This window comes from Hyperolius riggenbachi, chromosome 2 (assembly GCF_040937935.1).
Source record: "Hyperolius riggenbachi isolate aHypRig1 chromosome 2, aHypRig1.pri, whole genome shotgun sequence".
In the NCBI taxonomy this organism is placed as follows: domain Eukaryota; kingdom Metazoa; phylum Chordata; class Amphibia; order Anura; family Hyperoliidae; genus Hyperolius; species Hyperolius riggenbachi.
In genome coordinates, this window is record NC_090647.1 from 414,312,472 (window position 1) to 414,339,560 (window position 27,089).

The following is a 27,089-nucleotide window of genomic DNA, read 5'->3' on the forward strand; positions in this document are numbered from 1 at the left end:
GTATGGGCACCTTTAGTGCCTCACAGTGCAAGATTACTGGCAGCTCTGTCAACTTACAGGGATGGTATATATACTCTGTTGATCTGTATGAGACCAGGTCACACATCATGCATGGCGATAGTTGGCTTTGTAAGAACTCCGAGTACTTTGGCACTTACAATTGCTTTGACCTCTTCGTAATTCAGTGGAGAATGTCTGATAATGCCAGTGAAATCACTAGCAGGTGCCAATCAGTGCCAGCAAAATGCACCAGTCTGCCCTTTCAAGGCTTCGTTCACATTAGGCAATGCGTACGGCCATGCGTTCGGAACGCAAACGCACCCAATCGCATTGCCGTGCGCTGCTGATCCCATTCATTACAGTGCAAAAATGCGTGCAGCAGTGCAATAGCGCATTGCACTGCTGTGTAGCGCACATACTCTGAAAGTCAGAAGTGCTCTCTATGCACTTTTGAAGTTCTTGCTGATCACACAACAGACACGCTGCTGAAATGCGCATGGCAGCGTGTGAACAAGGCCTAAAATACACACTAATTCAGCAACTGCTGGGCCTCTTGCACACTACATGCAATTCTGATTTTGACATGATTTTATATGCGATTCTGATTTGTTATTTTTAATTGGTGCTGTATGCTGCGGTTTTTTTCTTGTTTTGATAGCATCCATCGGAATCGCAAATCACATTGGCAGTATACAGGAGGCGTAAAGCAGCAATAAGCACCTGCTAATAGCTGCTAAAGTGTATCAGTGTTTCTGGCGTACACATGCTCTTTCAAAATGCCGGTCAATGAAAGTGTTATGCCAGTGTTTTTCCAGTTTGGGGTTTTTTTGGAGTAGATATGCTTTCTTGCATTAATAAAGTCTAATAATCAGATGTCACAATCCACGCCATAAAGTGAAATTATGAGCAACAGCAGAAGCCAACTCCAAAAATGGGACGGCGTATGTCTGTCTGAAATAAAATCTGTATATATACACGTCATGCGTGCAACATCTACCACTGTGGGCTCTATTCATAAAAAAGTTGTTGCGAGAAAACTCCTGGAGGGAAAATACCGCAGCGGTATTTTACACTTCTGGGTGGTCATTCAAAGAAATCTTGCCAGCTGCGATGCAAGAGCGGAGATCTCCCGCTGAAAGCTGGCGGTAAGCTGTCGGAAGGCATGCAGAAACACTTCAGCCGGCAGAGTCCCTCCATGCACTGCTCTCTCTGGGAGGTCTGTCCCATTCACTTGTATGTAATCCGCAAAATCAGAGGAAGCGGTATTTCCCGTCCACATACCGCTTCCTCTAATCTTTATGAATGGCCATTTTGTTACTTTTTTCTAGATAAATCTAGAAAAACACTGGAGAAGGCGGAAATTTCTCGCTCTGCTGGGGGATTGTAGATTTTCATGCGGGAACAGCTTTTTTGAATGCCCACTTTGCTAAATGGACGGGAAAATCCGCTGTTTTGAGCGGAAAACTTGCGGTAAGGTTTTATGAATAGAGCCCTGTGTAGCCTTCCAAATGCGGTAATGCCTGCTGCAGAATCGCTCCCTGGAAGTCGGTCAGAACATTTTCACCACGTAGCTCTGCGTGCTTCCGTGGATGTGTAAATAAACACTTTTGCAAATATCCGCCCGCATTCGGATAATTCTAAACGCGCCACTGCAATTGACGTGCTTAGTGAATTGCTCTCTTCACACGACACTTGTGCCTTTTCCATAGACGTGCTCTGCTCCCTGAGCGCTGCGAGCGCCCCCCTCTCCCCCGCCTCCTCCTCCTTCTCCCGGAGCGCCGCACACACACTGCTCTGACCTCTAGGTCAGCGCCCAAGGGCTGCGAGAGGGGGAAGGAAGGGCTGACAGACTCCGCAGGCAATCCTATTATGTCCGTGTTCACGCAGCTCCTCAGCCTGATCATCCGTCAGCGCTGTGATGGAAAGGGAACACATGTGGCAGGCAGGGCTCAGCCTGTCAGGGAAGCATTCATTCCGCGCTGCTGCGTGCTCTGCTAGTAATGAGTACATACGAGCCACTAGTTTACATGCTCTGCGATTCCTGTGCTACCGTACACAAGAGCTTTTTTTTTTTAACATTTTGTTTAGAACTGATTGCATTAAAACAATGATGAGCCGCTATGAGTAAACTGACGCTGATCTTATTTGCTAAGATGCTGAAGGTACGTACACATGTCCAACAAAACGCACGATGAACACCACGACATGAGTGACCCCACTACAAACCATTTACACAATTTTTATTTTTCACACACCAACCAACTGAACCACCAACTCATCTACATACTGCGTGTGCAAGCAAAACGATGGACTGCACAACATGGCCGCATTCAAAACAAGATAATTCAGACAGCATAGTACACACATGGCCAACTGCACATATCAGCCCAAAAGTCGTGTGGGTTGATCCACCAAACTGTTATCAGTTGTTTCTATAGCTGTTTGGTTTGATTGTGTGTGAGACCTAACGTAGAACACATTCTGGACTCCCAGGCGCAGGGTCCGAGTTCTGTGGAGTTTAAAACAAAAAAACACACTTACCTGGAGCTTATAATCGGCCCTCCTGTAGCTGTCATATCTTGCGCCGTCATCCTACGATCGTCCATTCCCCACTGCCGATCTAATTATCCCTTCAGCAAGACTCCCGCTCGCGTCTCTGGGAGCTTACTGCGCAGGCACAGTACGAGAAAACGCCATACTGCGTCTGTGCAGTAAGCTCCCGGAGACGCCAGCAGGAGCGCGCACTATTTGTCTTGTTAGACCAATAATTGACCGGTGTCAGCAGCAGGGAACGGAGGATCATAGGAGGACGGCGCGGGACATGACAGCTACAGGCAGGGCCGATAGAAGCCCCAGGTTAGTGTTTCTTTTTTTTTAAACTCCACAGAACCCCTTTAAGAACACAGCTTTGTTCCGATTTAGCCAAGTAAATTATGTAGGTAGCAAGACAAGGGAATGCGTTAGGGCAGGGTTTCTCAACATTGTATTGGTATGTACCCCTTTTAAAACCCTGTACTCACCAAGTACCCCCTAGCATAGTACACATTATCACAAGTACCCCTTGACAAATATGTATTTAATCGTTGTACGTGATAATTGGTCCTAAACAATTCTCAAGCATTTACTATTGCTTTTAATTAGATAAAATACTAATTTGGTGTCGTTTTAAATAAGATTTATCATTTTCTAAAACTCTAAATTTGTTATTCTTGGTTAAGTATATCAAGCCAGAGTACCCCCTGAAACCATCAGAAGTACCCCCTGGGGTACGCGTACCACACGTTGAGAACCTAGGCGTTAGGGAACCTGAGGTGAGAGGGATGTGGAGGCTGCCCTATTTATTTCCTTTTAAACAATTCCAGTTGCCTGACAGTCCTCCTGATCTTTTGTCTCTAATACATTTGACCATAGACCCTGAACAAGAATGCAGCAGATCAGGTACTCTGACTAAGGTGTTACTGGATTAGCCATATGCTTGTTCCAGGGTTTTGACTCTACTTACACCAGAAGCTCAGCAGGGCTGCTAGGCAACTGGCATTGTTTACAAGGAAATAAATATGGCAGCCTCCATATGCCTCTCACCTCAGGTTTCCTTTAAGACCACTTTCACACTGTCACCTCTCAATAGACAATTTAATTGCATTACAACACAATGCAATGACATTCCTATGGGGCAATCACATTAATTACAGTGCTGCTCGTTACGTGCACGTTTGCCATGGCAGTAAGGCAAACTTTCATTGTAGTGTAACCCTCACTATATGATTGCAATGGAACAGTGCGATGCGACTTTTTGTATCCGCTGTGTTGAGATCTAATAGATCTGCAACGTGCACAGTGTGAAAGAAGCCTAAAGCTCAATCTACACGATACGATTCTTTGTGCGATTCGATTACGATTCTATGCAAAACAATGGCAAATCGAATTGAATCGAATCCCGATCGGACATGTCGGATTTAATCGGATCGTAAATAGAATCGTAATCGAATCGCACAAAGTATAGTATTGTGTAGATGGGGCTTAACACCTGTTCAGTAATTTGTTTCGTAGCAGTAACATATTTGTTTCTGCAATTCATCAATATTTTACAGAATGCAGGTATAGTTTGGTAAGGAATCGAACATGTTCAGTAATCATGAGGTAGCAGTGTGGTATCCATGCAAAACTTCCTGAAAATTGTGGTATTTTATCAAGTAAAACATTGACACACAACTATTTCTGGGTAAAAGGAGGAGGTATTTGGGGCACGTGACACCATTTTCACAAAACAAAAAAAAACATTTTGCAAAGGCGATCAATTCCTCTCTCAGGGTCAGTGCACACCAAAAAACACCAGTGTAATCGCAAACGCTCAGCGCTTTTAGAAGTGATTTTTCAGAGCGATTCTAAGCATGTGCCTAGCGATTTTCTAATCATGCCTAGCGATTTGTGGAGTGTTTTGGTGTAGTGTTTATTTTTTGTTGCAGTAGAGCTGGAATTGAACAGCTTCTGTAACAAAAACACTTGGAAAATCACTCTTTCTGAGCAATTTTCCACTTTCCTATACATAACATTGAGGCTGAATCAGCGCAGAAATGCTGCAGGACCTGCTTTTGCGTTAGGGAGAAAATCACACTGCTCTGGTGTGATCCATCCCATTCAAATATATTAGCCAAGCGCTTTTCAAAGCGCTAACGTTTTTAAAGTGACTCCGAGCTCATAAAAAAAATGAAAGTTGTACTCACCTGGGGCTTTCTCCAGCCCAGTGCTGGTCGGGAGGTCCCACGACGGCGTCCTGGCTCTTCTCCTTCTCCCCGCTCCGGAATGGCTGACAGGCCGCAGCCCGGGCGACACTCGCCCGAGTGTCGGGCTGCTCCTTCCGCGTATGACGCGGATTACGTCACACGCCGGCCGCCTCGCGTCATCACGGCGGGCGGCGTGGCAGTACGGCGCATGCACGCTTTAATCGCGCACGCGCAGTACTTTCACGCCGTGATGACGCGAGGCGGCCGGCGTGTGACGTAATCCACGTCATACGCGGAAGGAGCAGCCCGGGCTGCGGCCTGTCAGCCATTCCGGAGCGGGGAGAAGGAGAAGAGCCAGGACGCCGTCGTGGGACCTCCCGACCAGCACTGGGCTGGAGAAAGCCCCAGGTGAGTACAACTTTCATTTTTTTTATGAGCTCGGAGTCACTTTAAAAGCGCTCAGAAGCGCTCTTGGTGTGCTCCAGCCCTCAAAAGGATTAATTCCTACCACACACTACGAAAATATATTCCAGTGGGAAATCTATTGAAAATCTATCGGGGGCTGGTGCACACCAGAGTGGTTCTGAAGCGTTTTTTTTAAAACGCTTGCAGGGGGGAAACCGTTTGGCTAATGAAAGTGAATGGGCTGGTGCACACCAGAACAGTTAGTTTTTTCCACAAACGCAAACGGTGGCTGCAGCATTTTGTAGATTTCTGAGGCGTTTCTGCCTCAATGTTAAAGTATAGGAAAGTGGAAAACCGCTCTGAAAAATGCTAGATCAGAGAGGTTTTCCAGGCGTTTGTGTTACAGTAGCTGTTCAGTAACAGCTTTACTATAACAATATCTGATATCTGCTACACAAATACACTCCAGAAAACGCTAGGCATGTTTAGAAAACGTCTCTAAACATGTCTAGAATCGCTCTGAAATCTGCTTCAAAAACCTCTAGCGTTTTGCAGATCTGCTAGAGGTTTTTGGTGTGCACTGGGCCAAACCGCAGCATTGCACTGTTCGATTCAGTGCAACACTATAGCCCATCAATCTACTGCCACTCCTGCCCCAATCAACTTACATTTTCCGTCCAGTCCAATTTAGGCCCCGTTTCCACTATCGTGAATCCGCATGCGTCTTGCGTATGCGGATTCGCATAGACAATATAAGTGAATGGGCCTGTTTCCACTTATGCGTCTGCGGGAGCGTTTTTGTTGTGCAGAGAAAATCTGCACGGAACACCCTGCAGAATTTGCCTGCGTGTGGAATGCAGGCGAATCACACACAATGTATTTAATAGGGAAATCGCATGCGTTTTCCCCATGCGTTTTTTGCCGCGAATTCGCATAGGTACCAATGTAAATTCACACAGGCAGTGACATGGTTAAAATCGCATATACCCTCACCTATGCGGAATCGCATCCGCATGCGATTTCATCAGCGGTGGAATCCAGGCGATTCCGCGCCGCAATAGTGGAAACGAGCCCTTATACTTCAAATCGATTTTTAGTGAAAATCAACCGAAATCCTTGCAAATTCAATGAAGCAAATTTCAAACGGCTCCATCTTTCCTTTCAGAATTTGACCGCAAAATGAAATACGAACAGCTAGATGTAGGAGATAAATATTTGTTAATTACTGAATATGCATGCACCCTTTTTTCTTAGTGAATTCATTTTTCTGCAAAAATGTGGCATCCTTATACTGCTGTCAGTAAAACTTATTGTTATTTCTTAGTGAATTCCAAATTCACTAATATTACCTCTAATATTACCAAGCATTTGGTAATTGATGCTATCGTGTACAAAATTACCTGAAAACAACTTGGCAATTAAGGGAGCTTATGGTCAGATTATTTGTGCATGTTTTCAAATATAAACTTACAATCTTTCTAATTAGCACACTGAAAATGGGCGTAATTAAACTTCTATAAAAAGCTATTTCTTTTAAGTATTTTGTTTTTATTCCACCTATGTAATACTAGGCTGATAATCTTGTTGGTGGATCTGGGTGCAGCAGAACACAGCTGCATCGGCTTGTCACATGCAATAGAGGTGTCTTATATGCTCCCTTTTGCCTACAAATCAGGGAGAAGGCTATTTCTGCAGTATGCCAGAGGTTCATCAGGGAAGCGCATAGTTTGTCTTCAAGCACCCATCCTCTCAAGCCAGGACAAACTGGAGCGATTGTGTGATTGCTAAAATGGCTTAAATTCTCAATTGATTACCAATGGTTTACAGAATGTTTGGTAATATTTCCAATGCAGAAATGACAACTTGAAATTCGCCGAACGAAATTTATTTTGGTAGATTTGCGTAAGTGATTTTGGTGAATGAGCAATAAATATTCGGTATTTAGCCAGAAGACTGAATTCACAGAGGGAAAAGTGTGTGTGCTTTCAGTAATTAACAAATATTTATCTCTCCAGCTGTCGGTATTTTATTTTGCTGTAAGGTTCTGGGAGGAAAGATGGAGTCGTCTGAAATTTGCTTAAAGAAACACTGAAGCCAGTTTAAAAATGGCTTTTTCCCTTTTATTTATGTGAGCCATGTTTGCCCCTGTTAAAATGCCGCTATCCCTAGGCAGAACGAGGGGTCTGTACCCCCCAAATCCCCCCTGCAAAATCCAGGACTTTCTTGGTCATGGATTTTGCTGCTCATGGAGGCAGAGCTTTCGGCTGCAGCTCTGCCTCCATGCGTGTCTATCAGCCGCGGATCTCCGCCTCTCCCCTGCCCCTCTCAGTGGAGGAAGACTGAGAGGGGCGGGGGACAGGCGGAGATACGCGCTGATAGACGCGTGTAGAAGCAGAGCTGCTGCTGAAAGGTCTGCCTCTACAGGAAGCGCTCCCCGAGTGTGCCCCAGAGGATTTGGGGGTAAAGACCCCTCGTTCTGCCATGGGATAGCGGCGTTTTAACAGGGGCAAACATGCCTCAGATAAATTTCACTGAAATGAACAATGCAATCCTGCAGTTTGATCGATTTTCAATAGATTCCCTGCTATGATCTATTCAGGTGCCCAAACATTGGCAGATTGGGCAGATTTGATCATCAGATAGATCCCTCTCAAATCATATCAGAGAGGAATTAATTGCTGCCACACAGCCGTCTCTGCCTGCTGGGCACCACAGATCTCGCAAATGTAATGTGTACCCTTGGACCCATTGTGAGCGTTGCAGAGTAGTCTTGGCTTACCTGTCCGCTAGCGCTCCTCCTCCAATGTCCCATGTCTTTTTCTCCATGCTTATTTCTAGAGGCGGGACATCGGGGTGGTCCTCAGCATCCTGGCTCACAGGTAACAGCTTCCTGTCATCATAAGAGGCACTATTACCAGTGAGACAACATGCTGAGCACCAGGAAGCAGATGCAGTGCTTGTGGATCCTGGCGAGGTGAGTAATCTTAACTGCTCCCGCTTCATACTCTGCATGCACCTCCGCCAGTGCTCTCTGGCTACCTAATCAGAGGGCACTGTGGCTACCTAATTGATGGGCATTCTGGCTACCTAATTGATGGGAGTTCTGTCTACCTAATTGATGAGCATTCTGGCTAATTAATTGATGGGCATTCTGGCTACCTAATTGAAGGGCACTGTGGCTACCTAATTGATGGGCATTCTGGCTAACTAATTGATGGGCATTCTGGCTACCTAATTGATGGGCATTCCGGGCATCTAATTGATGGGCACTGTGTCTACCTAATTGATGGGCACTGTGGCTACCTAATCAGGGGCACCTCTGGCTACCACATCAAAATATTGTGCCCAAGTCTACAGGGATAAGGGGGTGTGCAATTTACATACCATCACCCTGTAAGCTCTATAGCATAGAAACTGCCCTGCATTTCTCCATTGCCTTGACCCCATCACACTGTGGCTTATGCATGATCTGGTACATGGGGTACAGGTGTCAATGGAGAATAGACGCAGGAGGAGACCCACTAGCGGATAGGTGAACCAAAACTACTCTCCAACATTCACCACGAGTCTGGGGAGGTACACATTGCACATGGTGGAAAGTGGTTTGGAGTACACTGGTCATCGGAAAATCGATAGTGCAACCACACTGTGCACCCAACTGAGGTCTTTTCAGCATGCTGGATCGATCTATGTTGGTTAATCGAAACCATGATCTGGAAACCACATTGTGGCATCGATCTCTGCCAGATTCGATTATTATAATTGAATCTACAGGATATAGCTGCTGTAAATTGAGTAATGTATGGGTACCTTAAATCAATGTGCCTTGTGTGGTAGGCATTCCTTTCCGAAAGGAATCAATAGTTTTAGAACAGTAGGAATTTATAAGTGTCAAACGGTATCACATGATGTAAATCTCTCCCTCTCCTACCCAGAAATAAGTGCATTTGGACATTCTGATTGGTAAAATTCTGCAACATTAAGTTTTCTATGAATGGATACAGCACAATTACAAAACAATTAATGAACACCTTCACATTCGGTAAATTGATGAATGAAAAAGAAAAGAAAAAAAATTACCGAACACTGTTAGAGAATTGAAATTGTCAGCAGAAAAATTAAGCCGCTTTCTGTTATTTTGTTTGATAACTTAATGTAAACCTATCACTTTCTACAAAAAGATGCCCGACCAATAGTAAGATATGTTGGAAAATATACCTGCTTATCTTTTAGGGTGCACTATGCTCTTTGCTGCACACCTGAATGGGAACACACTGTCCATACAATTGTGTGGGCCTGTTCACATCTCGGCATTGTGACAAACCAAGCTATCCTAACACACTTTCTGCTGTGCGTTTATTGATAACGTGTGTTAATGAGCACATTACCATAGCAATGTTCATGCTATAAAAAAATAATGTGCACATTAAAATGTGCAGAGTACATGTAGCATTATGCCAGCGTTGTTGTATGGATGTTACACAATGCCTATAGTGTGAACTTAGCTCTTGCTAAAGCTTAATACCCAGAGCAAAACAATCTGTTGCTCAATAGTGTTTTGTGACCACTTCAGGTGGCATTTTCCCCAGTCAGTATTTAGTTATGGTTCCCTGCTCAGAAGCAGATGTGCTATTCTATTTCCCAACAGGAACTAGAAGAGTGTCTGGCCAAGTAAAGGCACCAAGAATAATTAGCAACCAAAATGTGTTGCATAACTGGAGGGATGGCAATTCCCTCTCCCTCAACACCCACACTGCAATTGTAGCCATGTAGCTATGGACCCCAGTGCCACTTTTACAATGAAGCCCTCCAAGCATTCAATACATAACAAGTTATATGGAGCACCAAAACCTGTCAAGGACAACTGTAGTGTCAGAGAGGTGTAAGCAGGGGCGGGTAATAGTTTTTCACTGATAAATACTCTTCAGAGCACCTATAGAGGTGATTATTACTAGCATAGTAAAAATGAAGAGCTAGTTGAAGCGGAGGTTGGAGGGCTGCTCTGGCCCAGAGACCCAAGTGCGATTGCAGCCCCTACTGGCTATGCCATGCTTATGAATAGGACCACAAATCAAAATGATGGGCCAACTTTTTGTGTATTGATTGGAGCTGCCACCATATGAGCAGCCCAGCTAGCCAGTACCAGTTCTAGACTGCCCCCTCGATAAGAGGCATGTATAGATATCTCACCTGTTTATGGTGTCATAAGGAATGGCGGCAGGAGCCACCGGTCGAGTGAGGATAGGGATTCGGGGATGCATGGATGAAGAGGGTAGTGCGTGTGCCAGGAAGGCGGGAGAGGAGGCAGGCGGCCCAAACTGTTTGTATAAGGCCGCCCCCTACATTTTGCCGCCTGGATCACATAAGAGGTTTCCTGAGTGTGATCATGTGATGCTGGCCATGCACCTATTGTTTTTAACGCAATCTGCATAAATTGTTATAAAATGATCACTAAAGAAATGAAAACTATGATCTGAATGTTTTAAAATGCTTCATTTGCCTCAATATAGTCAAATTCCTTGTTCTCCCATTCATTCGAATAATTGCATTTGATCATAATGTCACAAGTAAATACATTTTAGCTTATCAGTATTTTGTATACATGCAATTGTTTTAGGCAGTGGCGTAACTACAATTCATAGCCCCGCACTCCCCAGCAAAAAATTGATGGCCCTCCTCAATGTTTGCACCCCTTCCCTTGCCTCCCCCTGGTGCCCTTGACCATGAGGCCCATCTCACAAGGGTCATAAAACAAGTGTGACCATCATGAACTTCCCACCCATAACAAGTGTAGCCATCAGAGGAAGGGGATGTTAGTACTAGGGGCCTCAAAACAGCTCTGGGTTGCAGCGGCTTCTCCACTCTAATTACGCCCCTGGTTTTAGGGCCTAAACACACACTAGCATGTATCTGTTTGCTTCTATCTGCTTTTCAGCAACACATATCAGTCTGTAAGGCTCGGTCGACACTACATGCGGTTGCAGAACGCAATCTGCGGTCCGGGCTCCTGTTTTCTAACCCGCAACGTAAACGGATGGAAAACGGATCCATGCTGCACTTTTTGCAGCATGTTTCCAGTCCGTCCCAGTCTCCCCCGTCCCCACTCACCCCTCCAGCTATGTTCGCTATAGCAAAATGGCAAAACAATGAGCCAGGGAGTGGGAGCATAACCTTCCTTCCTCTGCTCGCTGCGTGACTTCCTGCAATGCCGCCCTCTAGTGGGTGGCTTGCAGGAAGTCACGCGGCGAGCAGAGAAAGAAAGGTAATAGCTTCTCCGCTCACTCCCAGCTTATTTTGCCATTTTGCTATAACGGACATAGCTGGAGGGGGACCCAGGTGAGGGGGGCGACCCCCCCCTCCCCACCGCTGTGCTCGCTGCCCCCCTTCCTGGCTGCTACCCCCTCCAGCATACCTGGGAATACCTATGGGGATGATGTAGAGGGAAGGAGCAGGCAGTAGGCAATCCAGATATCCCTCCATTTTTGTGTCTGTGTGGAGGGAGATCCGTTTTTGCATTGCCTGCCACTACCCCTCTGTGTATCCGGGCTCCGTGAAGTTCCATCCAGGGTGCGTGAAGTCCCATCAAGTCCAGACTCTCAGTTCAGTTTTTCAAACCGGATCCCTCGGTTCACCCAAGGATGGGTGAAGACGGCTGCTATTTTTAACATTGGTATCCGTGGCTCTGGTTCTGGTCCGGGCCCAAAAACGGAGCCACTGATACATGGACAAGTGTGAACCAGCCCCATCTATGCTGCTGAAGAAGCAGATAGGAACGTGTGTTCAGGCCCTCACTGAATTAGCAGTGCTGGTAAACAGTCCCATAATCAGCAAACATATGACCCAACTATCCCTCTTTTGGAAGAACTGTCCTCACTTTTGAAACAAATTATTTTGTCTCGGTTTGTTTCAAGCCTCCACGGTCCCTTGAGCAACATGACTGGGCTGAGGCTGACAGATGCGTTGTTAGTCTACAGACTAGCTACAGGTTTGGTTACTGTTGGGGGACAGAGCAGCACAGGCGTGATGTCATGCATGCTTTGGCCCCTCAGTCTGCTAAAGTGATCTCTGTGTGGCTGAAAGGACTGGGGGGCTGCTGTAAGCATGCTGGATTCTCAACAGTTATCATCTAGCATGTGTACGGGGCTGAGTTTCATCTACCTTGTGTTCGGGGCTTTATGGCTGATACACACAATGCAATTTTCCGGTCAGATCAGTGTTGATAGATAGCATCCGGAATGTCCAATCTGCTGTCGATCGAGAAAGGTATAGATTTTCAGTACTGTCCAAAATCAATCTTTTTCTAAATAAGGAGCATACATGTTGGAAATTATCGATTGAAAATTGCATTGCATGTACCAGCCATTACAGTTGTTCCATTTGTAGACTTTGGGGTTGATTCACAAAACCGTGCTAACTCATAGCATGGTCTTCTAGCATTTTGTGCGCTTTATAACGCGCGTAACTGTTTTTGCGCGCAAACATGAATTTTAGTTATGCCGCGTTTGTACGTGAAAATTTGCATTTCCGCGTGAAAACCGTTATGCGCGTTATAACGCGTGCAAAATGCTAGCGCGGCCATGCTATGAGTTAGCACGGTTTCATGAATCAACCCCTTTATGTATAGGTCTGTGTATGTACATTATTTAATGTCCCATTCCTAAAACACAGGTTTTCCTTACTCTGTAGGTACTCCTCACTGTGAGATAATGTTATCCAGTCATCAGGAACAGCCACACCCACATATCCTGAAAAAAGCATACAGGTGCATCTGGTGGTCATGTGATCAAAATTTCAAGACAGAATGTGTAGCTGCAGAAGCCTAATTTTACTCAAGGTAATAACTGAGCTATCAAGTAATATTTTTAGATCTGTACTTGGATATGGCTTTAGTTACTATTTTACAGGCAGTCTCTAAATGATTGCACCGCTTATTTTAAAGTGTAGAGTGGTTTTTCTAATGTTCTTTTGTAACCAGTGCAGCATCTGTTGAGGTGTGAAAATTGAATTTTGTGATTGAATCTTTCATGTGTCGCGGGAGACACATTCTTTTCTGTGAAAAGTCCTTCTTTCCTCTTTAAGGCTACTTTCACATCAGGACATTGCGTTTGATGCGACGTTAAGGTCGCACAACGTGCCCCTAACGCAACGCATTGTGCACTATAACTTGGACGTTATAGTGCATTTTTTAGCCCTGCATTTGGTGCGCTGTTTCCGTCGCACAGTGATGGAACGAAAACGGCGCATGCGTTACATGTAAAAAAAAAAAATTACTGAGCATGTGCAACACAACTAATGCAGCAGATTCATTGCTAAACGCACAGCATGCAGCACTTCCTAAATATTGCTACACGTTACACACAACGCAACTTGTGCACTGTGAATGTCGCACAGACTTTGTATTGCTGTGCGTTAGTCTGCGTTATAAAATTTTCTAACGTGCGACTTTAACGTCGCACTGCAAAAGTGGCCTTAAGCTATTGGAAAGGGTGTATAACGCTGGCCATGCACACACTGATTTAATTGTAATATTTTTACATTTTAACCTGTGCTGGACACTGCTGATTGAAATGTATGCCCTGTTTACTGCATCTTATTCCTGCCAGGGCATAGATTTCAGTCTCCCATTGCTGCATGCTCCTGTCATATTGCAGCTGCCGCCACCACTGCATTCAGCTGTGTAAAGGCGCGTACATACGCCTGATTCCTTCAAACGTCGGGTTGTCAGACCCGCCCGCGGGGCAGCCGGTCTGCCGACAGTTTGCCCCTGTGTACAGTCTGTTGGCAGGCTGAGAAGGCTGGTTTTGACTGATCCACTCGGCGGGTTGATCAAAACCAGCCTTATCGGCCTGCCAACAAACTGTACACACGGGGAAACTGTTGGCAGAACAGCCGCCCCGCGGGTGGATCTGACGACCCGTCGTTTGAAGGAATCAGGCGTGTGTACGCGCCTTAATAGCTGAGCTCTGTGCGTCAGACCCCATGAACACTGTGAGCTAATCACAGTGATCACAACACTAAAATAGTACAAAAGTAGGAAATTACCATAAACACAGTATGTTGTTATATAGGTTGGGTTTGTTTTTGTTTTTTTTGCAATTTACTGTGTCTGAAATTAGTATTTTCCCATTTCAATCTGCAGCCAGCTTTGATTGCTCTTCTTTGCAGTGATCAAAGTGCAAAGTATTAAGCCTCTTGCACGTGTACAAAGCATGTTGCCTGGTAGGGACCGGGACTTTATCCCTCAGATATCATTGCAGGGCCGAGGCTGTACAGTTCCTTTGCTATTTGAAGGGTGGGGGACGAAGTAGCGGCCCATGAGTTGCATCAAGTGGTGGGCGGGGTAAGTATGGAGAACAATGCTCTCAGTCAGTCTGTTGTACTGATCACTGCCTGAGGTGTTTGGGGGCATCAGGGGCCACTGTACAATGCTAACGTCCTGGCAGAAGCAGCTGTTATTGGCTGTCTCAGCTGAGTTTAATCCAGCATGTGTACACAGCTTTAGGTTATGTTCACAGGGACAGGTTGCAGTGTGTTGCTTTGGACAATATAATAATGTTGCTAATGGGATGCATTTATATTGTAATAGTACTTTCACCTTGGAGCAGTAGCAGTGTGGTGCTTTGGAATCAATCAGTATAACTTGGTACATACAGTGCAGTACCGTATAACCTGCACATTAACAGTTGCAGTGGTGCATACTTTTTATATACTGTATGCTTCACCGTATGCGTTGCACCACACATATAATGCACAATGCGACTTTTCCCCTCTATTGTGTTGGGATCCTGTTTAAGCTACACACTGCAACATGTCAATGTGAATGTAGGCTTAGGGTAAATTCACACTGAATCCATTGCGATGTGCATGTGGCATATCACACAGATTTCCAAATTAGTATAGTCCAGTAAAGTGCACATTTCAATGCATGGTATCTCGTCGCCATTCATATGCAACCTGAGTGTGACATGTGTGAGACATGAAAGCTTTGCCTGTCTGATCCCACAGAAGGGCTACCGTAGCACAAATTGCTGAGAAACCATGCTGGATGAGAGGAAGCTGCCAAAACACACAGTGCACCATGGCTTGCTGTGTATGAGGCTGTGTAGCTGCAGACCAGTCAGATTGCCCATGCTAGTCCCTGCCCATCACTGAAAGTGCCCACAGTGGGAATATGACTGCACTGGACGATGGTACAGTGCAAGAAGGTATCCTGATGGTCTGATGAATCACTTTTTCTTTCAGCTCCAAATTCCCCAGATCTCAGTCTCATGGAATACCTACCTGTAAAACAATCCACCGAGGCCCGTCTTGCATCTTCAGGACTTAAGGTTCCCATACAGTAGACAAGTCACAGAACATTTTATTGTGCTTTTGTCCTAGCAGACTCAAAGCCCCAGAGCTGCAGCTATTAGGGGCACAACTCTATAGGTAGTAGCAGTGTTAGGGAGTCTTGCCTAAGATCTCCTCACTTAGTAGGAACTGCCTTACTGTACAGAAAAAGACCTGATTTAAACCCCGGTCTCCTGTGTCAGAGGCAGAGCCCTTAACCTGTACACTGTCCAGCCATCAGCCGATGTTTCTATTTCACCGGCAACATGGCTGCCCAAGTATAATTTAGATTCAATTTCAGTCAAATCGATCCAACATGCTCGAAAGATATCACTCGAAATGGATCAGTCAGGTGCATGGTGATAGTGGCATTCAATTTCCCGGCAACCGACGGATCTACGGCTGGTCACCCCCGCCCCCACTCCATGTGCAATGTGTTCCCTCTGGGCCTGTAGTGAGTGTGGAAGTGGTGCTTAGTTCGCCTGTCCAGTGGTGCATCTCGTCCAGTGTCCTGAGTCTTCTCTATATCATTAATGGGCACCTGTACCATGTGACTTGACAGCATGTATTAGGTCACGCACGTGGCAAATGAGCTAAACACCAAGTCCACACCCACCATGGAATCAGGGAGTACACATTACATGGGGGGCCCGGCAGGCAGAGGCGGTTACAAAGATTTCCAATAGATTTTATGCTAAAATCTCTTGTAAATCTGTTTGCACTACACTGGCAGCAATAGATCACTCTCTGATCAGATTAAATCAGCAAAGGATCTATCTAAAGATCAAATCTGGTGGCCCATCGAGTAATATACGGCACCTTTACAGGGTCTGCAGCTAACTCCACTTTTATAGGTCTTGTCGACATCACTCTGGGCGTTTGTTGTTCAAATAGATAGCATGAAGATAGCCATCTGCATTGAATCATTCTCTACTAAGTTGGAAAGCATTGTTGATACATATTATTATTATTATTATTATTATTATTATTATTATTATTATTGAGTATTTATATAGCGCCGACATATTACGCAGCGCTGTACAGTGTATATATATATATCTTGTTACTAACTGTCCCTCAAAGGAGCTCACAATCTAATGTCTACCATTGCCATATGTCTATATTATGTAGTGTATTCTAGGGCCAATTTTTAGGGGGAGCCAATTAACTTATCTGTATGTTTTTGGGATGTGGGAGGAAACCGGAGTGCCCGGAGGAAACCCACGCAGACACGGAGAGAACATACAAACTCTTTGCAGATAGTGCCCTGGCTGGGATTCGAACCAGGGACCCAGCGCTGCAAGGCGAGAGCGCTAACCACTACGCCACCGTGCTGCCCCGTGCTATCTTCCATTTCATCACCTGTTAGTGATCAGTTTTGTAGCTACAGTATTACAACTGTCACACACATTCATCAAGTTGTATGAATGATTATCCAAGTATTAACCCTAGTGGAACTCCAACCCAAAATGTTTTTAGCTGTGAATAGAGTGATAAAGGGTAAGGCAACGATCAGTGAAATCAACAGATTTTTTCAGAGATCATATAACACAGTGTAGACAAGATGATACATAAAATATCACAAATGTAGACTACAGAGAGGTAGAAGAGACTCTGTGGGTCTGTATGATAACAGGTGAAGGTTCTTTCTAACATCTACCTGTAGTTTAAATCATACTGACCTCTAACACATCACAAAATGAAGTCTTTATTTCACATATGGTTGCTGAATAATTTCACTGGACTGTGCTCTGTGCTTGTTTAGCTAGATCAGAGTGTCTTATCAGCAACTGTGAAACATAGCTGTAAACTGTGTATAAGATGTGCCACAGCAGCTCTCTGCCCTGTGTAAAAACATGCTTACCCCTTTTTTCATGTTGTGGCTAATCTTTTAGAGCAGAGAGGAAGTTCTGAGTTTAGTGCCACTTTAAGACTCAAATTAGTTGAGTCATATTGTAAAAAAGTACAAAATGTTGAAATAATGTAGTTATATGTGTAGGATATCTCAGCAGCATGATTTTAAAACATATAGGTGAATAGTGAACCTTTCCTGAGACATTTCCCCTAAATTGTTAGGCTATTGTAAGGGCCAGTTCACACTGCACAGATCTAAAATTGATCTGTAAGCTATGTTCAGATCTGCTAGAATCCGGGCCGTCATGGTCCGTTAAACTGACCATTTTTATGGCCAGTGTGAACCGGCTCTAAGCTAGAGTGCAGACATAGAAAAAAGATATACCGTATTTTTCGGACTATAAGACGCACTTTTTCTCCCCCAAAAGTAGGGGGGAAAAGTAGGTGCGTCTTATAGTCCGAATGTGCCCCTGTGTAGCAAATGCAAATAGCGCAGAAGAAGTGGTTACCTATCTGTGCGCTTGGTGCTCAATGTCTCCAGCTAGTTTAATGATCCTGGCATGGCGGGGCAGCAGCAGCGCGATCTGACATCCCATCACTCAGCCCTCCATCTTCCAGTGTGGCTGCAGCGGCTGTCGTTATGTGTTGCGGTAGTGGGACAGAAGGCTGCAGGGGCTGTCCTCTTAACTTGCACTTGCGGTGGCATCGGCGGCGGGGCAGATAACGGGATATCCCAGCGGTAGTTGTGATTACCGAAGTGTCAGAACTTCCTTCCCCCTTATGACTCAGCCGCGTGTGCGTCGCACGTCATCAGGGGGCGCACGTAAACAAGGAAGTTCAGACACTTCAGTCATCACAACTACCGCTGGGATATCCCGTTATCTGCCCCGCCGCCAATGCCACCGCAAGTGCAAGTTAAGAGGACAGCCCCTGCAGCTTCCCAGTGATCGCCCCTCTTCTGTCCCACTGCCGCAACACATACGGATCAATGACAGCTGCTGCAGCCACACTGGAAGATGGAGGGCTGGATGAAGGGATTGCAGCCACACTGGAAGATGGGGGCTGGATGATGGGATGACAGCCACTGCAGCCACCCTGGAATGGTCCCTCATCTGCTCCACCGCAAGTGCAGGAAGATCGGGGGCTGGATGATGGAGATGACAGCCGCTGCAGCCACAATGGAAGATCGAGGGCTGAATGATGGGATGTTGGATCACGCTGCTGCTGCCCCGCCATGCCAGGATCATTAAACTATCCCGTTATCTGCACCCCCGCCGCCGATGCCACCGCAAGTGCAAGTTAAGAGGACAGCCCCTGCAGCTTCCCAGTAATCGCTCCCTCTTCTGTCCCACTACTGCAACACATACGGATCAATGACAGCTGCTGCAGCCACACTGGAAGATGGAGGGCTGGATGAAGGGATTGCAGCCACACTGGAAGATGGGGGCTGGATGATGGGATGACAGCCACTGCAGCCACCCTGGAATGGTCCCTCATCTGCTCCACCGCAAGTGCAGGAAGATCGGGGGCTGGATGATGGAGATGACAGCCGCTGCAGCCACAATGGAATGGTCCTTAATTTGCTCTACCGCAAGTGTAGAAAAATGGAGGACTGGATGTTGGGATGTCAGATCACACTGTTGCTGCTGCCCCTCTGCATCAGGATGATCAAATCTGCTGGAGAATACAGTACAGGAGCACGTGGATGGACACCTGGATAGGTGAGATCATCCACTTTGAAGTTGTAGTGTTTAGTTATTGTAGCTGGTGGGGAAGCAGGGGGTTAGTTTAATGTACTTTAGTGTTACTGGACGGGCAGCAGGAGTAGGCTAGTGTAGTGTGTAGTGTAGCATAGAAACTTATGGGGGTATCAGGCACTAGAGTAAGGTAGTGTAGTGAAGTGAAGTGTAGCATAAGGTTATTGGTGGGGCATCAGGGTTTAGTGTAGGGTAGTCTAGCTGGTGGGGGCAGCAGGAGTTAGTGTAGCTGGGCACAGAAGCTAAGTTATTGTAGCTGGTGGTGACAGCTTTTAGAGAAAAAGGTCTACAAGACGCCCCTGAACCATGGACGCATCCAGGTTTATTATATTTTTTTCCTGATTTTTGTCCTCTAAACCTAGGTGCGTCTTATAGTCCGGAGCGTCTTATAGTCCGAAAAATACGGTAGACATAGAGAAGGGAAGGAGAAAAAAAAATGGGGAGGTGTAAGGAAACCCCATCCAATGGTTTGAAAAAGGCACTGTAGTACTATATAAAAGTATGCATTAACTTATTCAGGATACCCACTTTTACATTAATTTTTCAGCCACTTAACACCAGGGAAATCTATATATAGGAAGGATAGGGACCACTAGATACCTGAAAATTGTATAAAAATTGTATAAAAACCATAGCTTGCCACTAAACAGCAGGTTTTCAAACATCTATCTATACTTTATCAAGCAATGTATATGCACACACATGTTCAACCAATCACCTAACAATTCCCACACATCAATCTTTTCTCCTACTCCTTCTCCCCATTAGAAGACCTGTGCAGCAACTCACTATAAGCACTTCTGTCCAATCTGCATCTTCTTCATGTGCGCTAAAAAGAAGCTACTCCTCTAGGAACAAAAAGACAACCATGTGTATCTCCCCATTGTTATTAGGTAATACTCTGCCAGTTGACAGATTCTTAGGATTTAGCTTTCAGATCCTGTGTGACATAACAGGGTGTCGCCCCTGACATCAAGAAACACACTGTTGCTAGGTGATGCTCTTTGCATCTAGAGATTTGTTTGTAAACATTGGGAGAAGTGCAGCTTAGCAGAGTCTGTCAAGGAAAATTGTACATTGCTCATTAAGCCTTAGCAACGCACAGTCGATATGGACTGGCCCAACTTAGACAGACCACCAATTAATAAAAGAATGATAAAACACAGAGGCGTCACTAGGGTTGTAGTGTGTCCCCCCACCGTGGCCTTCCCCCATAAAAACTCCCAATCCCACACCAGTAACGGGGGTGCTGCAATGTTGTTTGTTTGCTGTTGCATTACCCAGCGTGCAGAAAGGGTAACACAATGCGAAAAAAAAAGTGCACTAGTGTAAAGGGGGCCTAAGGCAGGAAACACAATTGTCTTTTAGTTTTCTGTGCGCGTTTTTCTGTGTACTTTTCTGCACACCAAGGGTATCATTCATAAAGAGGCTGTCGGTAGTGCGGGAAAACACCGTTCTTCTCCGCAACCGGTACTTTAGACTTCTGGGTGGGCATTCATAAAGAAGTGTGTAGGTGCGGTGGCAGTGCGGAGATTCCCCGAACTAGGCTGACGGTAGGCAGGCGTTAGGCAGGCGGAGACACGGAAGCTGCCGAGTTGATACATTTCTCCGTGTTCCGCTCTGCTGCAGCTGCCTGGGAGGTCTGTGTGTCTCCATTCACTTGCATTGGTATCGCCACATCAGAGGGAGCGGGACTTTCCGACCTGACACCGCTGGCGGTATTCTTTATGAATTAACATTTTGCTACGTTTGTTCCTGCTCGGTATGTCTTTTTTTCATGCGGAAAGAGCCTTTATGAATGCTGACTTTGCCGAGTGGTCGGTAAAGTCAGCTGTTTTTAGCATTTCCGCATGCGGAAATGCTTTATGAATGATACCCCAAGTGTGTTTCTATGTAGGAAAACGTCTGCACTTTTTCACAGCAGCTGATGTAATTAATAGAAAAAACTGACAAAATGTAAAGAATCATCATGCAGAATGTCAGTTTTTTTTCTGCGCACGAACAACATATTTAGAGTAAACTATCCCGATTGATTAACATGAGTTCTCCGTTTTTCTGTGCAGAAAACGTGCACGAAAACGGTCAAGTGTGTTCCCTGCCTCAAAGTTTACTTTCTGCTCTTCAAAAGCACTCCTTGGCAAGGACCTAACAAAATCCAGCTGACCTCCTTACTCAGATGCCAATGGTTTGGCAGTTAGACTGTTCCATGGACCTGCCTGAGATGACCGGAAACGCCTTGTGCTTTTCCTGTTTGTTTGTTTGTTGTTTATTATTATTTTCATTGTCTTTGAATAGAAACGGTCAAGGAGATGCTACATATTCCAGATTACATTCAAAATGGTCAGGAAATGTATTTGATTGGCCCAGTTCCAGGCTGCACACAAGCTGCATTATATTTTCACACAAACCAGAATTATTAGTATCTCAATGAATTTTATTAACTGTGAGTATTTTCATTGCTAGAGCTGTTTTTAGTAAAGTATGTAGATGATCTGCAAATCTCTCCCTGGGATCTGTGCTGACACAATGATAATATTTGGTATTGTTTGCAGTACTACATGCTTCTATAGCAGTGTTTGCAATGTTTATACAAAATCTATCAAAACTGAGTGAAATAGTTAAAAATAAAGCCTCATACACACCGTTGTCTCAGCCCAGAAACTAGTTTGTGTGTGTGTGTGTTAAGGTGTCCCTCGAAGTTGGATATTTAAGTAACAGCAAGAAATAAGGACATTGTTCCCCTCATTGTGCACCACGCTGTTGTGTCTCCTTCCCTCTCCATTGACACGGTGCTCAGTGGTCGGGTGTGGCTGAGCAAGGTTACTGTACAATGTTCTTCCCCTATACTATAGTGTCACCCATAGAATTAAGCTTGATCCTGACAAATGACTCTTACAGTGCATGTGTATTTTTCTTAAAGGGACACTGTAGGGGGGTGAGGGGAAAATGAGTTGAAGTTACCCGGGGCTTCTAATGGTCCCCCGCAGGCATCCTGTGCTCATGCAGCCACTCCCCAATGCTCTGGCCCCGCCTATGGTTCACTTCTGGAATTTTAGACTTTAAAGTCTGAAATACCACTGCGCCTGCGTTGCCGTGTCCTCACTCCCGCTGATGGCACCAGGAGCGCACGGTGCAGGCCCAGTATGGTCTGTGCCTGCGTTGTGCTCTCCTTGTGACGTCAGTGGGTGCGAGGACACGGCAATGCAGGCGCAGTGGTTTTCAGACTTTAAAGTCTGAAATTCCAGAAGTGAACCAGAGGCGGGGCTGGAGCATTGGTGAGTGGCTGCATGGGCACAGGATGCCTACGGGGGACCATTGGAAACCCCGGGTAACTTCAACTCATTTTCCCCTGACCCCCCCTACAGTATCCCTTCAAGGGAAAGTGGCTAGCCCTTAGGCTAGGTTCTCACTTGGATCAGCAAACTTACTGTCAATTTCTGGTGATTAGCAAAGCTTTTAAATGTTCCTGAAAAGCGCCCCAGTGTGAATGGGGCATTAATAACCCATTGACTGGGTTATAAAGGGCTATATGGTAAGGTTGGTCCAGTCAACCCATGTATTGGTACTCCAGCATAATCATAGCAGAAACTAAAACCCACATGAGAAGCATTGATTTCACATTGGCAGACACATGTTAAAACAGGAATGATACACTCATTTTATTGGGTTTTTTTTATTGTTCATTTCCCAATTTTTAATTTGAGAAGCATCTGGGCAGCACGGTGGCGTAGTGGTTAGCTCTCTCGCCTTGCAGCGCTGGGTCCCTGGTTCGAATCCCAGCCAGGGCACTATCTGCAAAGAGTTTGTATGTTCTCTCCGTGTCTGCATGGGTTTCCTCCGGGCACTCCGGTTTCCTCCCACATTCCAAAAACATACACATAAGTTAATTGGCTCCCCCTAAAATTGGCCCTAGACTACAGTACTTACACTACATAATATAGACATATGGCAATGGTAGGGATTAGATTGTGAGCTCCTTTGAGGGACAGTTAGTGACAAGATATATATATACACTGTACAGCGCTGCGTAATATGTCGGCGCTATATAAATACTAAATAATAATAATAATAATAATCTTAGCAAGCAAATGCTTAGGTCTCCTGTAGGGTGCAGCAGCAGACAGCACTCCATTCCATAAATGTCACAGCATAACCTCTTTAACATTTTTTGCCACCATTTAAAACCATCAAATGTTTAGAATAGTCAGAAATGTGGGTTCTTCTTCCTGCTTTGATTGCGCAGGGGTACAGTTTTACAGGTTGCACATGTGGCTGAGCAATCCCACCCTACAGCCTTTCATAAGCCAGGCACTTTTTGGTCTAAACAGCTTACCATTTTTTTGTTTTAGATAGACTCTACTAAGTGACATTGATTTGCTAGGGTAAGTTTTTGGGGCCTATGCCCCCAATAACTACCGGTGATGCCCTGATCTTTCCACAGAACAAAATGGATCCACTTCAAGATCTTCTTCATGCAAGGTAGATGATAGGCTTGGTATATATACAGTGATATGTGCTGCTGCTTCTGTATTACTCAAGTCTGCATAATTATGCTACCTGGGGTACACACTGCCTAGTTGTATTATTTGGAGGGATGCTCCGTCTAAATGTATTATATTGGGGTAAATTGCCAATTTGTGTTTGGTGGGGCACTGCCTAATTCTGATTTTTGAATGGTCACTCTGCTTAATTATGTTATATACTTTATAATGTTATTTGGGGGTGCACGTTGCCTCAAATTTGGTGGCACATGCCTAATGATGTTTCTGAGCAGTGCTGCCTAACTATGTTTGAGGCATATGCTGGCTTATTTTGTCGTTTGGGAGACACTCAGCCAAGTCATGTTTTTTGGGGGTTATCTTGCCTAATTATGTTGTTCAGGGGTACACCTCATGTAATTATGTTGTTTGGGAGAGCATGCTGTCTATTGGTTGTTGGTGGATATGCTTGCTTAAATATGATCTAAGATTCTAGAAGTGGTTGTTACATCTCAAATGTCTGTTTGTACGGTAGCAACTGTTACACTCCTGCTAGGTTCGCATACATTTTTTGTCCATGCTCACAAACTGTCATGACCATGCATACATTTTGCCACAACATCACTCCTGCTAGGTTCATATACATTTTTCTCCATGCCCACCAGGGGCGTAACCATGGGAGGACTGACCAGGGGGGAAGGGGGGAGATTTCCCCCAGACTGCCTGTCATTTAGTGATTTAGGGCTGGTACAGTGCCTGGTGCTTTCATGCTTTTGTATAAGGCAATGTGAACCACTAGGCTGGCTGAGGGAAATAAATGCCCAATTACAGAGCCATTAGAGGGCGGGCAAGCTTGGTAAATATACACAGCATCATGCAGAGCAAAGGGTTGCCTGCAGGGTCCATGGGAAAAAAATCTGTCTAGTCTCTCACCATTGTTAAAGAGAACCCGAGGTGTGTTTAAAGAATGTTATCTGCATACAGAGGCTGGACCTGCCTATACAGCCCAGACTCTGTTGCTATCCCAAACCCCACTAAGGTCCCCCTGCACTCTGCAATCCCTCATAAATCGCAGCCATGCTGTGAGGCTGTGTTTACATCTGTAGTGTCAGTCTCAGCTGCTCCCCCGCCTCCTGATTAGCTCCGGTCCCTGCCCCCATCCCTTCCCTCCAATCAGCAGGGAGGGAAGGGATGCAGGCGGGGACTGGAGTTCTGCAGGAGGCGGGGAGAGCAGCAGACTGACACTATAGAGATAAACACAGCCAGCTCTGACAAGCTGTTTGTCAGCAGCGTGGCTGTGATTTATGAGGGATTGCAGAGTGCAGGGGGATCTTAGGAGGGTTTGGGATAGCAACAGAGGCTGGGCTGTATAGGCAGATCCAGCCTCTGTATGCAGATAACATTCTTCAAACCCACCTCGGGTTCTCTTTAAAATGACTGCATGAGCACAGCTACATAAGGAATTGTCTACGTTGAAAAGTTTTCGACAGTCCCTATACTCCAGAAGGGCTGCTTGCAGACAGTTCCTAGACTCCAGAAGGGCTGCTTGCAGACAGTTCCTAGACTCCAGAAGGGCTGCTTGCAGACAGTTCCTAGACTCCAGAAGGGCTGCTTGCAGAAATTCCCTAGACTCCAGGAGGGCTGCTGGCAGATAGTCCTTAGACTGCAGAAGGGCTGCTTGCAGGTGGAATCTGATGATAAATTCTGAATGCGACGGAAACCCCGGCCGTTGTAACTCAAAATGTATTATGTGCCCCCCGGTGCCAGTGCATTATACTTGTACCTGTCACGCTGTCCCTCAAGTGTTCTTACTGTATTTCCCATTTGACTACTGGCATATAGCATGTGAGGCACGTATGTGATGTAATTTGGGCTTGGGCTGTCGTGAAAACAGGCCTCTAGTTTGTGTTTTCTCTCCAGGCCAAAAGGTCCCAGTCCTTCCCTGGGCGTAACTATAGGGAAGCAGCCTCTGCAACTGCAGGGTGACCCATGCTGTAAGGGGGCCCCAACTACTACTTCTCTCCCTCTGATAAAGCGAGCCATCCTTTAGATAAGGTGTTTTTGTGGCTACACTTGTTATGTGTGTAAAGATTATGATGTTCACACTTGTTTTATGACCCTTGTGAGATGGACCCCAGACTTTGAGGGTGGCAAGTAAATGAGTGTGCACATTGGGGGACCCCATCAAAGTTTTGCTGGGGGGCGCATGATTTATAGTTATGCTCCTGATGCCCACATACTGTCATGCTCAAACACACATTTTGCCACAACATACAATTTTCCCTCCATTGGTGCCCATAGGTGCCTCAGATGTTCTGGAATCCGAGCAACTCCCCACTTAAAGTCATGAAACTGACTGTGCAGTCAGGCAGAGCAGTGGCAATTGAAATACTGGTTAAACAGAATAACAAAACTTTAGGGATGTAAAATACTGAGCATATATGTATTTCAACAGTGTATATAGCTGTTTGCCCAGACTTCTACTTTATTATTATTTTGCAATCACAATATGCACAGTTCCACTTGCCTGGCTTGCCAGTGGCTTTATTGAAGAAAAATACAATTTAATCTTTCTGCCATATCTCTTAAATCATTCCTTGGGGGAAGAAAGTGAGAGCAGTTTATTTATATCAATCAAATATCTGCACACATCAGTCCTATAGCAGTGCTTATTTTTATACGTGCTTTTTTTCCCAAAATCACACAAATTGTATCTTTGTGGAGTGCCTAGTTGGACTTTTGCAGTATTTTTTGGATTGTCCTTTATAATTCAGAAAAAACTGAGTTTGTTTTCACACAAGAAACCAGCATTAGAGATGAGATGCGTCCTGCCCGACGCACCGTCAAAAACAGGCCTTCAGGGAACACCGTACTATCGCGCGGTGTACCCTGTCTGGGCGCCGGCCAAGCAGGAAGTGACTCGTGCTTGCCGTCACTTCCTGCTTCATATATGTGGTATCTTTAAAAAATGCTTCCACACATGCGCGCTGCAACGTCGCATTGGTGATTTTTTTTAAAATCTACCTGTTGCCATAGACTAACATGACTTCCAGGCTGACGCAGATTGCCGCAACTCTACGCATTGCCGCTGCGTTAACGTATCTTGAACCTGCGTCGGGATCCGGTGATAACGTCACTTCCATTGCGTCATGCCGTAATGTCGCAGTATGAAAGTCTCCATAGACTTTAATTGTACGGCGGCAGGGTGCGCAGCGCCTAGGTGTGAAAGGGCCCTGAAGAAAATCAAGCAGGATAATGAATAAAAACATCAGAATATTAGGTAGACGGCATGTTTACCTTTTCAGAAAGCTGTCTGGTCATGGTGAGAAGTTTTGGTAGCTAGTCTGCATGAGGTTACCCAGTGGGAAACCTCTATACGAACTACCCCGATACTTGTTTTTACATCTAGCGTAGTATATGAGGAAAAAAGAGGGTAACACCCCTCCACCAGGATACAGCGTAGTATGGATATAGATGCGCCAAAAGGTATAAAAGTATCTAAAAAGTTTAAAACATGAGGAGGCAGTGGTGGACTTGCCTCC

At 45.4% G+C, this 27,089-nt stretch overlaps 1 long non-coding RNA gene across 1 annotated transcript in view; it reads left to right on the forward strand.

The window, feature by feature from the left end:
• Window positions 1-2,103: 2,103 nt before the first annotated feature.
• LOC137544525 (uncharacterized) overlaps window positions 2,104-27,089 on the forward strand; it is a 159,317-nt gene continuing 134,331 nt past the window's right edge. The window contains exons 1-2 of the long non-coding RNA XR_011025897.1: window positions 2,104-2,162; window positions 12,816-12,963. This is a non-coding gene — a long non-coding RNA (uncharacterized lncRNA). The remainder of the gene's footprint in view (window positions 2,163-12,815; window positions 12,964-27,089) is intronic.